This window comes from Lissotriton vulgaris, chromosome 1_1 (genome assembly GCF_964263255.1).
Source record: "Lissotriton vulgaris chromosome 1_1, aLisVul1.2, whole genome shotgun sequence".
Classification (NCBI taxonomy): Eukaryota; Metazoa; Chordata; class Amphibia; order Caudata; family Salamandridae; genus Lissotriton; species Lissotriton vulgaris.
This window is the reverse complement of record NC_141685.1, coordinates 235,320,543-235,335,542: the sequence shown is the minus strand read 5'-3', so window position 1 is coordinate 235,335,542 and position 15,000 is coordinate 235,320,543. Positions and strand designations below refer to the sequence as shown.

Below are 15,000 nucleotides of genomic sequence, written 5' to 3'. Positions count from 1 at the left end.
GCCAAGGTCATTGCAGAGTAAGAACAGAAAAATCACAAATGGCTTTCAAATATGGTCTCATTATAACAACTAAAGTGGTTTAATCAAAAGGGATCAGGTATTCTTTAGCATGTGAGAGGAATTTGAATTCTTATGCAATCTCAAAATGAAGTTCTCACAACTTCCGTTTTCATTTTCTCTTATTTTTTTTGACACTCTGTCCTCTGAAGGATGTATAAATCTGGCTTTCCTTGCAAAACAAGAGTAGAGGAATATCCAGGATTTGATTTTTTTCACAAAAAGGGATTGGTCTGCATACTGTCTTAAGGAGGGAGCCCGGCTAGCTCAGTCGGTAGAGCATGAGACTCTTAATCTCAGGGTCGTGGGTTCGAGCCCCACGTTGGGCGAAAACGAGTAATTTTTGCCTGAATATTGCATTGACTCTCATAATATGGAGATTAATCTTGCATTAGACCTGCAATAACTCCCAAAAATTGTCCAGGAATGGATTTCCTTCATAAAAAATGATTAGTCTGCATACCATCTTGAAGTGGGAGCCTGGCTAGCTCAGTCGGTAGAGCATGAGACTCATAATCTCAGGGTAGTGGGTTCGAGCCCCACGTCGGGCGAAAATGAGTAATTTTTGCTGGACTCTCATAATCTGGTGATTATTCTTGCATTAGATATGCAATAACTATCAAAAATGGTATCTCCCTTGGTTTCTCATTGGTGGGAAATTTAACTTCAAGATTAGGTAGGGTATGAGTCTAGATGAACACACCACAATACCACTCATATTCGAGTCGTAAACACGCCAACCTGAACTGTAAAACATCCCATAAGTGGAGGTAAGGCATAAGTTAGGAGTGAACTGAACACTGTTATGGGCAATTGGACTGCAAATAAAGTGTGGAAGGCAGTAAGGTTACTTTTTTCATGTTATGCAGATTAATCACACAGGGGAATTAGCTCAAATGGTAGAGCGCTCGCTTAGCATGCGAGAGGTAGCGGGATCGATGCCCGCATTCTCCATTATAAAATTTGCATACATTTTATTTTTAACTTGTCATTGCCCATGGTCATTGCAGAGTAAGAACAGAAAAATCACAGATGGCTTTCAAATATGGTCTCATTATAACAACTAAAGTGGTTTAATCAAAAGGGTTCAGGTATTCTTTAGCATGTGAGAGGAATTTGAATTCTTATGCAATCTCAAAATGAAGTTCTCACAACTTCCGTTTTCATTTTCTCTTATTTTTTTTGACACTCTGTCCTCTGAAGGATGTATAAATCTGGCTTTCCTTGCAAAACAAGAGTAGAGGAATATCCAGGATTTGATTTTTTTCACAAAAAGGGATTGGTCTGCATACTGTCTTAAGGAGGGAGCCCGGCTAGCTCAGTCGGTAGAGCATGAGACTCTTAATCTCCCGGCTAGCTCAGTCGGTAGAGCATGAGACTCTTAATCTCAGGGTCGTGGGTTCGAGCCCCACGTTGGGCGAAAACGAGTAATTTTTTCCTGAATATTGCATTGACTCTCATAATATGGAGATTAATCTTGCATTAGACCTGCAATAACTCCCAAAAATTGTCCAGGAATGGATTTCCTTCATAAAAAATGATTAGTCTGCACACCATCTTGAAGTGGGAGCCCGGCTAGCTGAGTTGGTAGAGCATGAGACTCTTAATCTCAGGGTCGTGGGTTCGAGCCCCACGTTGGGCGAAAATGAGTCATTTTTGCTGGATTATTGCATTGACTCTCATAATCTGGTGAATATTCTTGCATTAGACATGCAATAACTATCAGAAATGGTATCTCCCTTGGTTTCTCATTGGTGGGAAATTTAACTTCAAGATTAGCTAGGGTATGAGTCTAGATGAACACAGCGCAATATCACTCATATTCGAGTAGTAAACAGGCCAACCTGAACTGTAAAACATCCCATAAGTGGAGGTAAGGCATAAGTTAGGAGTGAACTGAACACTGTTATGGGCAATTGGACTGCAAATAAAGTGTGGAAGGCAGTGAGGTTACTTTTTTCATGTAATGCAGATTAAACACACAGGGGAATTAGCTCAAATGGTAGAGCGCTCGCTTAGCATGCGAGAGGTAGCGGGATCGATGCCCGCATTCTCCATTATAAAATTTGCATACATTTTATTTTTAACTTGTCATTGCCAAGGTCATTGCAGAGTAAGAACAGAAAAATCACAGATGGCTTTCAAATATGGTCTCATTATTACAACTAAAGTGGTTTAATCAAAAGGGTTCAGGTATTCTTTAGCATGTGAGAGGAATTTGAATTCTTATGCAATCTCAAAATGAAGTTCTCACAACTTCCATTTTCATTTTCTCTTATTTTTTTTAACACTCTGTCCTCTGAAGGATGTATAAATCTGGCTTTCCTTGCAAAACAAGAGTAGAGGAATATCCAGGATTTGATTTTCTTTACAAAAAGGGATTGGTCTGCATACTGTCTTACGAAGGGAGCCCGGCTAGCTCAGTCGGTAGAGCATGAGACGCTTAATCTCAGGGTCGTGGGTTCGAGCCCCACGTTGGCCGAAAACGAGTAAGTTTTGCCTGAATATTGCATTGACTCTCATAATATGGAGATTAATCTTGCATTAGACCTGCAATAACTCCCAAAAATTGTCCAGGACTGGATTTCCTTCATAAAAAATGATTAGTCTGCATACCATCTTGAAGTGGGAGCCCGGCTAGCTCAGTCGGTAGAGCATGAGACTCTTAATCTCAGGGTCATGGGTTCGAGCCCCACGTTGGGAGAAAATGAGTAATTTTTGCTGGACTCTCATAATCTGGTGATTATTCTTGCATTAGACATGCTATAACTATCAAAAATGGTATCTCCCTTGGTTTCTCATTGGTGGGAAATTTAACTTCAAGATTAGGTAGGGTATGAGTCTAGATGAACACACCACAATATCACTCATATTCGAGTAGTAAACATGCCAACCTGAACTGTAAAACATCCCATAAGTGGAGGTAAGGCATAAGTTAGGAGTGAACTGAACACTGTTATGGGCAATTGGACTTCAAATAAAGTGTGGAAGGCAGTGAGGTTACTTTTTTCATGTTATGCAGATTAAACACACAGGGGAATTAGCTCAAATGGTAGAGCGCTCGCTTAGCATGCAAGAGGTAGCGGGATCGATGCCCGCATTCTCCATTATACAATTTGCATACATTTTATTTTTAACTTGTCATTGCCAAGGTCATTGCAGAGTAAGAACAGAAAAATCACAGATGGCTTTCAAATATGGTCTCATTATAACAACTAAAGTGGTTTAATCAAAAGGGTTCAGGTATTCTTTAGCATGTGAGAGGAATTTGAATTCTTATGCAATCTCAAAATGAAGTTCTCACAACTTCCGTTTTCATTTTCTCTTATTTTTTTTGACACTCTGTCCTCTGAAGGATGTATAAATCTGGATTTCCTTGCAAAACAAGAGTAAAGGAATATCCAGGATTTGATTTTTTTCACAAAAAGGGATTGGTCTGCATACTGTCTTAAGGAGGGAGCCCGGCTAGCTCAGTCTGTAGAGCATGAGACTCTTAATCTCAGGGTCATGGGTTCGAGCCCCACGTTGGGCGAAAACGAGTAGTTTTTGCCTGAATATTGCATTGACTCTCATAATATTTAGATTAATCTTGCATTAGACCTGCAATAACTCCCAAAAATTGTCCAGGACTGGATTTCCTTCATAAAAAATGATTAGTCTGCATACCATCTTGAAGTGGGAGCCCGGCTAGCTCAGTCGGTAGAGCATGAGACTTTTAATCTCAGGGTCGTGGGTTCGAGCTCCACGTTGGGCGAAAATGAGTAATTTTTGCTGGACTCTCATAATCTGGTGATTATTCTTGCATTAGACATGCAATAACTATCAAAAATGGTATCTCCCTTGGTTTCTCATTGGTGGGAAATTTAACTTCAAGATTAGGTAGGGTATGAGTCTAGATGAACACACCACAATATCACTCATATTCGAGTAGTAAACAGGCCAACCTGAACTGTAAAACATCCCATAAGTGGAGGTAAGGCATAAGTTAGGAGTGAACTGAACACTGTTATGGGCAATTGGACTGCAAATAAAGTGTGGAAGGCAGTGAGGTTACTTTTTTCATGTTATGCAGATTAAACACACAGGGGAATTAGCTCAAATGGTAGAGCGCTCGCTTAGCATGCGAGAGGTAGCGGGATCGATGCCCGCATTCTCCATTATAAAATTTGCATACATTTTATTTTTAACTTGTCATTGCCCATGGTCATTGCAGAGTAAGAACAGAAAAATCACAGATGGCTTTCAAATATGGTCTCATTATAACAACTAAAGTGGTTTAATCAAAAGGGTTCAGGTATTCTTTAGCATGTGAGAGGAATTTGAATTCTTATGCAATCTCAAAATGAAGTTCTCACAACTTCCGTTTTCATTTTCTCTTATTTTTTTTGACACTCTGTCCTCTGAAGGATGTATAAATCTGACTTTCCTTGCAAAACAAGAGTAGAGGAATATCCAGGATTTGATTTTTTTCACAAAAAGGGATTGGTCTGCATACTGTCTTAAGGAGGGAGCCTGGCTAGCTCAGTCGGTAGAGCATGAGACTCTTAATCTCAGGGTCGTGGGTTCGAGCCCCACGTTGGGCGAAAATGAGTAATTCTTTCCTGAATATTGCATTGACTCTCATAATATGGAGATTAATCTTGCATTAGACCTGCAATAACTCCCAAAAATTGTCCAGGAATGGATTTCCTTCATAAAAAATGATTAGTCTGCATACCATCTTGAAGTGGGAGCCCGGCTAGCTCAGTCGGTAGAGCATGAGACTCTTAATTTCAGGGTTGTGGGTTCGAGCCCCACGTTGGGCGAAAATGAGTAATTTTTGCTGGATTATTGCATTGACTCTCATAATCTGGTGAATATTCTTGCATTAGACATGCAATAACTATCAGAAATGGTATCTCCCTTGGTTTCTCATTGGTGGGAAATTTAACTTCAAGATTAGCTAGGGTATGAGTCTAGATGAACACAGCGCAATATCACTCATATTCGAGTAGTAAACAGGCCAACCTGAACTGTAAAACATCCCATAAGTGGAGGTAAGGCATAAGTTAGGAGTGAACTGAACACTGTTATGGGCAATTGGACTTCAAATAAAGTGTGGAAGGCAGTGAGGTTACTTTTTTCATGTTATGCAGATTAATCACACAGGGGAATTAGCTCAAATGGTAGAGTGCTCGCTTAGCATGCGAGAGGTAGCGGGATCGATGCCCGCATTCTCCATTATAAAATTTGCATACATTTTATTTTTAACTTGTCATTGCCCATGGTCATTGCAGAGTAAGAACAGAAAAATCACAAATGGCTTTCAAATATGGTCTCATTATAACAACTAAAGTGGTTTAATCAAAAGGGTTCAGGTATTCTTTAGCATGTGAGAGGAATTTGAATTCTTATGCAATCTCAAAATGAAGTTCTCACAACTTCCATTTTCATTTTCTCTTATTTTTTTGACACTCTGTCCTCTGAAGGATGTATAAATCTGGCTTTCCTTGCAAAACAAGAGTAGAGGAATATCCAGGATTTGATTTTTTTCACAAAAAGGGATTGGTCTGCATACTGTCTTAAGGAGGGAGCCCGGCTAGCTCAGTCGGTAGAGCATGAGACTCTTAATCTCAGGGTCGTGGGTTCGAGCCCCACGTTGGGCGAAAACGAGTAATTTTTGCCTGAATATTGCATTGACTCTCATAATATGGAGATTAATCTTGCATTAGACCTGCAATAACTCCCAAAAATTGTCCAGGAATGGATTTCCTTCATAAAAAATGATTAGTCTGCATACCATCTTGAAGTGGGAGCCCGGCTAGCTCAGTCGGTTGAGCATGAGACTCTTAATCTCAGGGTCGTGGGTTCGAGCCCCACGTTGGGCGAAAATGAGTAATTTTTGCTGGACTCTCATAATCTGGTGATTATTCTTGCATTAGACATGCAATAACTATCAAAAATGGTATCTCCCTTGGTTTCTCATTGGTGGGAAATTTAACTTCAAGATTAGGTAGGGTATGAGTCTAGATGAACACACCACAATATCACTCATATTCGAGTAGTAAACAGGCCAACCTGAACTGTAAAACATCCCATAAGTGGAGGTAAGGCATAAGTTAGGAGTGAACTGAACACTGTTATGTGCAATTGGACTGCAAATAAAGTGTGGAAGGCAGTGAGGTTACTTTTTTCATGTTATGCAGATTAAACACACAGGGGAATTAGCTCAAATGGTAGAGTGCTCGCTTAGCATGCGAGAGGTAGCGGGATCGATGCCCGCATTCTCCATTATAAAATTTGCATACATTTTATTTTTAACTTGTCATTGCCCATGGTCATTGCAGAGTAAGAACAGAAAAATCACAGATGGCTTTCAAATATGGTCTCAATATAACAACTAAAGTGGTTTAATCAAAAGGGTTCAGGTATTCTTTAGCATGTGAGAGGAATTTGAATTCTTATGCAATCTCAAAATGAAGTTCTCACAACTTCCATTTTCATTTTCTCTTATTTTTTTTGACACTCTTTCCTCTGAAGGATGTATAAATCTGGCTTTCCTTGCAAAACAAGAGTAGAGGAATATCCAGGATTTTATTTTTTTCACAAAAAGGGATTGGTCTGCATACTGTCTTAAGGAGGGAGCCTGGCTAGCTCAGTCGGTAGAGCATGAGACTCTTAATCTCAGGGTCGTGGGTTCGAGCCCCACGTTGGGCGAAAATGAGTAATTTTTGCTGGACTCTCATAATCTGGTGATTATTCTTGCATTAGACATGCAATAACTATCAAAAATGGTATCTCCCTTGGTTTCTCATTGGTGGGAAATTTAACTTCAAGATTAGGTAGGGTATGAGTCCAGATGAACACACCACAATATCACTCATATTCGAGTAGTAAACAGGCCAACCTGAACTGTAAAACATCCCATAAGTGGAGGTAAGGCATAAGTTAGGAGTGAACTGAACACTGTTATGGGCAATTGGACTTCAAATAAAGTGTGGAAGGCAGTGAGGTTACTTTTTTCATGTTATGCAGATTAAACACACAGGGGAAGTAGCTCAAATGGTAGAGCGCTCGCTTAGCATGCGAGAGGTAGCGGGATCGATGCCCGCATTCTCCATTATAAAATTTGCATACATTTTATTTTTAACTTGTCATTGCCAAGGTCATTGCAGAGTAAGAACAGAAAAATCACAGATGGCTTTCAAATATGGTCTCATTATAACAACTAAAGTGGTTTAATCAAAAGGGTTCAGGTATTCTTTAGCATGTGAGAGGAATTTGAATTCTTATGCAATCTCAAAATGAAGTTCTCACAACTTCCGTTTTCATTTTCTCTTATTTTTTTGACACTCTGTCCTCTGAAGGATGTATAAATCTGGCTTTCCTTGCAAAACAAGAGTAGAGGAATATCCAGGATTTGATTTTTTTCACAAAAAGGGATTGGTCTGCATACTGTCTTAAGGAGGGAGCCCGGCTAGCTCAGTCGGTAGAGCATGAGACTCTTAATCTCAGGGTCGTGGGTTCGAGCCCCACGTTGGGCGAAAACGAGTAATTTTTGCCTGAATATTGCATTGACTCTCATAATATGGAGATTAATCTTGCATTAGACCTGCAATAACTCCCAAAAATTGTCCAGGAATGGATTTCCTTCATAAAAAATGATTAGTCTGCATACCATCTTGAAGTGGGAGCCCGGCTAGCTCAGTCGGTAGAGCATGAGACTCTTAATCTCAGGGTCGTGGGTTCGAGCCCCACGTTGGGCGAAAATGAGTAATTTTTGCTGGACTCTCATAATCTGGTGATTATTCTTGCATTAGACATGCAATAACTATCAAAAATGGTATCTCCCTTGGTTTCTCATTGGTGGGAAATTTAACTTCAAGATTAGGTAGGGTATGAGTCTAGATGAACACACCACAATATCACTCATATTCGAGTAGTAAACAGGCCAACCTGAACTGTAAAACATCCCATAAGTGGAGGTAAGGCATAGGTTAGGAGTGAACTGAACACTGTTATGGGCAATTGGACTTCAAATAAAGTGTGGAAGGCAGTGAGGTTACTTTTTTCATGTTATGCAGATTAAACACACAGGGGAATTAGCTCAAATGGTAGAGCGCTCGCTTAGCATGCGAGAGGTAGCGGGATCGATGCCCGCATTCTCCATTATAAAATTTGCATACATTTTATTTTTAACTTGTCATTGCCAAGGTCATTGCAGAGTAAGAACAGAAAAATCACAGATGGCTTTCTCATATGGTCTCATTATAACAACTAAAGTGGTTTAATCAAAAGGGTTCAGGTATTCTTTAGCATGTGAGAGGAATTGGAATTCTTATGCAATCTCAAAATGAAGTTCTCACAACTTCCGTTTTCATTTTCTCTTATGTTTTTTGACACTCTGTCCTCCGAAGGATGTATAAATCTGGCTTTCCTTGCAAAACAAGAGTAGAGGAATATCCAGGATGTGATTTTTTTCACAAAAAGGGATTGGTCTGCATACTGTCTGAAGGAGGGAGCCCGGCTAGCTCAGTCGGTAGAGTATGAGACTCTTAATCTCAGGGTCGTGGGTTCGAGCCCCACGTTGGGCGAAAACGAGTAATTTTTGCCTGAATATTGCATTGACTCTCATAATATGGAGATTAATCTTGCATTAGACCTGCAATAACTCCCAAAAATTGTCCAGGAATGGATTTCCTTCATAAAAAATGATTAGTCTGCATACCATCTTGAAGTGGGAGCCCGGCTAGCTCAGTCGGTAGAGCATGAGACTCTTAATTTCAGGGTTGTGGGTTCGAGCCCCACGTTGGGCGAAAATGAGTAATTTTTGCTGGATTATTGCATTGACTCTCATAATCTGGTGAATATTCTTGCATTAGACATGCAATAACTATCAGAAATGGTATCTCCCTTGGTTTCTCATTGGTGGGAAATTTAACTTCAAGATTAGCTAGGGTATGAGTCTAGATGAACACAGCGCAATATCACTCATATTCGAGTAGTAAACAGGCCAACCTGAACTGTAAAACATCCCATAAGTGGAGGTAAGGCATAAGTTATGAGTGAACTGAACACTGTTATGGGCAATTGGACTTCAAATAAAGTGTGGAAGGCAGTGAGGTTACTTTTTTCATGTTATGCAGATTAATCACACAGGGGAATTAGCTCAAATGGTAGAGTGCTCGCTTAGCATGCGAGAGGTAGCGGGATCGATGCCCGCATTCTCCATTATAAAATTTGCATACATTTTATTTTTAACTTGTCATTGCCCATGGTCATTGCAGAGTAAGAACAGAAAAATCACAGATGGCTTTCAAATATGGTCTCATTATAACAACTAAAGTGGTTTAATCAAAAGGGTTCAGGTATTCTTTAGCATGTGAGAGGAATTTGAATTCTTATGCAATCTCAAAATGAAGTTCTCACAACTTCCATTTTCATTTTCTCTTATTTTTTTGACACTCTGTCCTCTGAAGGATGTATAAATCTGGCTTTCCTTGCAAAACAAGAGTAGAGGAATATCCAGGATTTGATTTTTTTCACAAAAAGGGATTGGTCTGCATACTGTCTTAAGGAGGGAGCCCGGCTAGCTCAGTCGGTAGAGCATGAGACTCTTAATCTCAGGGTCGTGGGTTCGAGCCCCACGTTGGGCGAAAACGAGTAATTTTTGCCTGAATATTGCATTGACTCTCATAATATGGAGATTAATCTTGCATTAGACCTGCAATAACTCCCAAAAATTGTCCTGGAATGGATTTCCTTCATAAAAAATGATTAGTCTGCATACCATCTTGAAGTGGGAGCCCGGCTAGCTCAGTCGGTTGAGCATGAGACTCTTAATCTCAGGGTCGTGGGTTCGAGCCCCACGTTGGGCGAAAATGAGTAATTTTTGCTGGACTCTCATAATCTGGTGATTATTCTTGCATTAGACATGCAATAACTATCAAAAATGGTATCTCCCTTGGTTTCTCATTGGTGGGAAATTTAACTTCAAGATTAGGTAGGGTATGAGTCTAGATGAACACACCACAATATCACTCATATTCGAGTAGTAAACAGGCCAACCTGAACTGTAAAACATCCCATAAGTGGAGGTAAGGCATAAGTTAGGAGTGAACTGAACACTGTTATGTGCAATTGGACTGCAAATAAAGTGTGGAAGGCAGTGAGGTTACTTTTTTCATGTTATGCAGATTAAACACATAGGGGAATTAGCTCAAATGGTAGAGTGCTCGCTTAGCATGCGAGAGGTAGCGGGATCGATGCCCGCATTCTCCATTATAAAATTTGCATACATTTTATTTTTAACTTGTCATTGCCCATGGTCATTGCAGAGTAAGAACAGAAAAATCACAGATGGCTTTCAAATATGGTCTCAATATAACAACTAAAGTGGTTTAATCAAAAGGGTTCAGGTATTCTTTAGCATGTGAGAGGAATTTGAATTCTTATGCAATCTCAAAATGAAGTTCTCACAACTTCCATTTTCATTTTCTCTTATTTTTTTTGACACTCTTTCCTCTGAAGGATGTATAAATCTGGCTTTCCTTGCAAAACAAGAGTAGAGGAATATCCAGGATTTTATTTTTTTCACAAAAAGGGATTGGTCTGCATACTGTCTTAAGGAGGGAGCCTGGCTAGCTCAGTCGGTAGAGCATGAGACTCTTAATCTCAGGGTCGTGGGTTCGAGCCCCACGTTGGGCGAAAACGAGTAATTTTTGCCTGAATATTGCATTGACTCTCATAATATGGAGATTAATCTTGCATTAGACCAGCAATAACTCCCAAAAATTGTCCAGGAATGGATTTCCGTCATAAAAAATGATTAGTCTGCATACCATCTTGAAGTGGGAGCCCGGCTAGCTCAGTCGGTAGAGCATGAGACTCTTAATCTCAGGGTCGTGGGTTCGAGCCCCACGTTGGGCGAAAACGAGTAATTTTTGCCTGAATATTGCATTGACTCTCATAATATGGAGATTAATCTTGCATTAGACCTGCAATAACTCCCAAAAATTGTCCAGGAATGGATTTCCTTCATAAAAAATGATTAGTCTGCATACCATCTTGAAGTGGGAGCCCGGCTAGCTCAGTCGGTAGAGCATGAGACTCTTAATCTCAGGGTCGTGGGTTCGAGCCCCACGTTGGGCGAAAACGAGTAATTTTTGCCTGAATATTGCATTGACTCTCATAATATGGAGATTAATCTTGCATTAGACCTGCAATAACTCCCAAAAATTGTCCAGGAATGGATTTCCTTCATAAAAAATGATTAGTCTGCATACCATCTTGAAGTGGGAGCCCGGCTAGCTCAGTCGGTAGAGCATGAGACTCTTAATCTCAGGGTCGTGGGTTCGAGCCCCACGTTGGGCGAAAATGAGTAATTTTTGCTGGACTCTCATAATCTGGTGATTATTCTTGCATTAGACATGCAATAACTATCAAAAATGGTATCTCCCTTGGTTTCTCATTGGTGGGAAATTTAACTTCAAGATTAGGTAGGGTATGAGTCTAGATGAACACACCACAATATCACTCATATTCGAGTAGTAAACAGGCCAACCTGAACTGTAAAACATCCCATAAGTGGAGGTAAGGCATAGGTTAGGAGTGAACTGAACACTGTTATGGGCAATTGGACTTCAAATAAAGTGTGGAAGGCAGTGAGGTTACTTTTTTCATGTTATGCAGATTAAACACACAGGGGAATTAGCTCAAATGGTAGAGCGCTCGCTTAGCATGCGAGAGGTAGCGGGATCGATGCCCGCATTCTCCATTATAAAATTTGCATACATTTTATTTTTAACTTGTCATTGCCAAGGTCATTGCAGAGTAAGAACAGAAAAATCACAGATGGCTTTCACATATGGTCTCATTATAACAACTAAAGTGGTTTAATCAAAAGGGTTCAGGTATTCTTTAGCATGTGAGAGGAATTGGAATTCTTATGCAATCTCAAAATGAAGTTCTCACAACTTCCGTTTTCATTTTCTCTTATGTTTTTTGACACTCTGTCCTCCGAAGGATGTATAAATCTGGCTTTCCTTGCAAAACAAGAGTAGAGGAATATCCAGGATGTGATTTTTTTCACAAAAAGGGATTGGTCTGCATACTGTCTGAAGGAGGGAGCCCGGCTAGCTCAGTCGGTAGAGTATGAGACTCTTAATCTCAGGGTCGTGGGTTCGAGCCCCACGTTGGGCGAAAACGAGTAATTTTTGCCTGAATATTGCATTGACTCTCATAATATGGAGATTAATCTTGCATTAGACCTGCAATAACTCCCAAAAATTGTCCAGGAATGGATTTCCTTCATAAAAAATGATTAGTCTGCATACCATCTTGAAGTGGGAGCCCGGCTAGCTCAGTCGGTAGAGCATGAGACTCTTAATTTCAGGGTTGTGGGTTCGAGCCCCACGTTGGGCGAAAATGAGTAATTTTTGCTGGATTATTGCATTGACTCTCATAATCTGGTGAATATTCTTGCATTAGACATGCAATAACTATCAGAAATGGTATCTCCCTTGGTTTCTCATTGGTGGGAAATTTAACTTCAAGATTAGCTAGGGTATGAGTCTAGATGAACACAGCGCAATATCACTCATATTCGAGTAGTAAACAGGCCAACCTGAACTGTAAAACATCCCATAAGTGGAGGTAAGGCATAAGTTATGAGTGAACTGAACACTGTTATGGGCAATTGGACTTCAAATAAAGTGTGGAAGGCAGTGAGGTTACTTTTTTCATGTTATGCAGATTAATCACACAGGGGAATTAGCTCAAATGGTAGAGTGCTCGCTTAGCATGCGAGAGGTAGCGGGATCGATGCCCGCATTCTCCATTATAAAATTTGCATACATTTTATTTTTAACTTGTCATTGCCCATGGTCATTGCAGAGTAAGAACAGAAAAATCACAGATGGCTTTCAAATATGGTCTCATTATGACAACTAAAGTGGTTTAATCAAAAGGGTTCAGGTATTCTTTAGCATGTGAGAGGAATTTGAATTCTTATGCAATCTCAAAATGAAGTTCTCACAACTTCCATTTTCATTTTCTCTTATTTTTTTGACACTCTGTCCTCTGAAGGATGTATAAATCTGGCTTTCCTTGCAAAACAAGAGTAGAGGAATATCCAGGATTTGATTTTTTTCACAAAAAGGGATTGGTCTGCATACTGTCTTAAGGAGGGAGCCCGGCTAGCTCAGTCGGTAGAGCATGAGACTCTTAATCTCAGGGTCGTGGGTTCGAGCCCCACGTTGGGCGAAAACGAGTAATTTTTGCCTGAATATTGCATTGACTCTCATAATATGGAGATTAATCTTGCATTAGACCTGCAATAACTCCCAAAAATTGTCCAGGAATGGATTTCCTTCATAAAAAATGATTAGTCTGCATACCATCTTGAAGTGGGAGCCCGGCTAGCTCAGTCGGTTGAGCATGAGACTCTTAATCTCAGGGTCGTGGGTTCGAGCCCCACGTTGGGCGAAAATGAGTAATTTTTGCTGGACTCTCATAATCTGGTGATTATTCTTGCATTAGACATGCAATAACTATCAAAAATGGTATCTCCCTTGGTTTCTCATTGGTGGGAAATTTAACTTCAAGATTAGGTAGGGTATGAGTCTAGATGAACACACCACAATATCACTCATATTCGAGTAGTAAACAGGCCAACCTGAACTGTAAAACATCCCATAAGTGGAGGTAAGGCATAAGTTAGGAGTGAACTGAACACTGTTATGTGCAATTGGACTGCAAATAAAGTGTGGAAGGCAGTGAGGTTACTTTTTTCATGTTATGCAGATTAAACACATAGGGGAATTAGCTCAAATGGTAGAGTGCTCGCTTAGCATGCGAGAGGTAGCGGGATCGATGCCCGCATTCTCCATTATAAAATTTGCATACATTTTATTTTTAACTTGTCATTGCCCATGGTCATTGCAGAGTAAGAACAGAAAAATCACAGATGGCTTTCAAATATGGTCTCAATATAACAACTAAAGTGGTTTAATCAAAAGGGTTCAGGTATTCTTTAGCATGTGAGAGGAATTTGAATTCTTATGCAATCTCAAAATGAAGTTCTCACAACTTCCATTTTCATTTTCTCTTATTTTTTTTGACACTCTTTCCTCTGAAGGATGTATAAATCTGGCTTTCCTTGCAAAACAAGAGTAGAGGAATATCCAGGATTTTATTTTTTTCACAAAAAGGGATTGGTCTGCATACTGTCTTAAGGAGGGAGCCTGGCTAGCTCAGTCGGTAGAGCATGAGACTCTTAATCTCAGGGTCGTGGGTTCGAGCCCCACGTTGGGCGAAAACGAGTAATTTTTGCCTGAATATTGCATTGACTCTCATAATATGGAGATTAATCTTGCATTAGACCTGCAATAACTCCCAAAAATTGTCCAGGAATGGATTTCCTTCATAAAAAATGATTAGTCTGCATACCATCTTGAAGTGGGAGCCCGGCTAGCTCAGTCGGTAGAGCATGAGACTCTTAATCTCAGGGTTGTGGGTTCGAGCCCCACGTTGGGGGAAAATGAGTAATTTTTGCTGGACTCTCATAATCTGGTGATTATTCTTGCATTAGACATGCAATAACTATCAAAAATGGTATCTCCCTTGGTTTCTCATTGGTGGGAAATTTAACTTCAAGATTAGGTAGGGTATGAGTCCAGATGAACACACCACAATATCACTCATATTCGAGTAGTAAACAGGCCAACCTGAACTGTAAAACATCCCATAAGTGGAGGTAAGGCATAAGTTAGGAGTGAACTGAACACTGTTATGGGCAATTGGACTTCAAATAAAGTGTGGAAGGCAGTAAGGTTACTTTTTTCATGTTATGCAGATTAAACACACAGGGGAAGTAGCTCAAATGGTAGAGCGCTCGCTTAGCATGCGAGAGGTAGCGGGATCGATGCCCGCATTCTCCATTATAAAATTTGCATACATTTTATT

At 40.1% G+C, this 15,000-nt stretch overlaps 6 non-coding genes across 6 annotated transcripts; all 6 read left to right on the top strand.

Moving 5' to 3' along the window:
- The first annotated feature begins 535 nt into the window (after positions 1 to 535).
- Positions 536 to 608, top strand: TRNAM-CAU (transfer RNA methionine (anticodon CAU)). Its single transcript has one exon. It is a non-coding gene; the product is annotated as a tRNA-Met (tRNA).
- A 330-nt stretch (positions 609 to 938) lies between these two features.
- On the top strand, positions 939 to 1,011 carry TRNAA-AGC (transfer RNA alanine (anticodon AGC)). The gene has a single exon. It is a non-coding gene; the product is annotated as a tRNA-Ala (tRNA).
- A 1,030-nt stretch (positions 1,012 to 2,041) lies between these two features.
- On the top strand, positions 2,042 to 2,114 carry TRNAA-AGC (transfer RNA alanine (anticodon AGC)). Its single transcript has one exon. It is a non-coding gene; the product is annotated as a tRNA-Ala (tRNA).
- Positions 2,115 to 4,141: 2,027 nt separating this feature from the next.
- TRNAA-AGC (transfer RNA alanine (anticodon AGC)) lies at positions 4,142 to 4,214 on the top strand. Its single transcript has one exon. It is a non-coding gene; the product is annotated as a tRNA-Ala (tRNA).
- Positions 4,215 to 8,132: 3,918 nt separating this feature from the next.
- TRNAA-AGC (transfer RNA alanine (anticodon AGC)) lies at positions 8,133 to 8,205 on the top strand. Its single transcript has one exon. It is a non-coding gene; the product is annotated as a tRNA-Ala (tRNA).
- A 3,534-nt stretch (positions 8,206 to 11,739) lies between these two features.
- On the top strand, positions 11,740 to 11,812 carry TRNAA-AGC (transfer RNA alanine (anticodon AGC)). The gene has a single exon. It is a non-coding gene; the product is annotated as a tRNA-Ala (tRNA).
- The last annotated feature ends 3,188 nt before the right edge of the window (positions 11,813 to 15,000 follow it).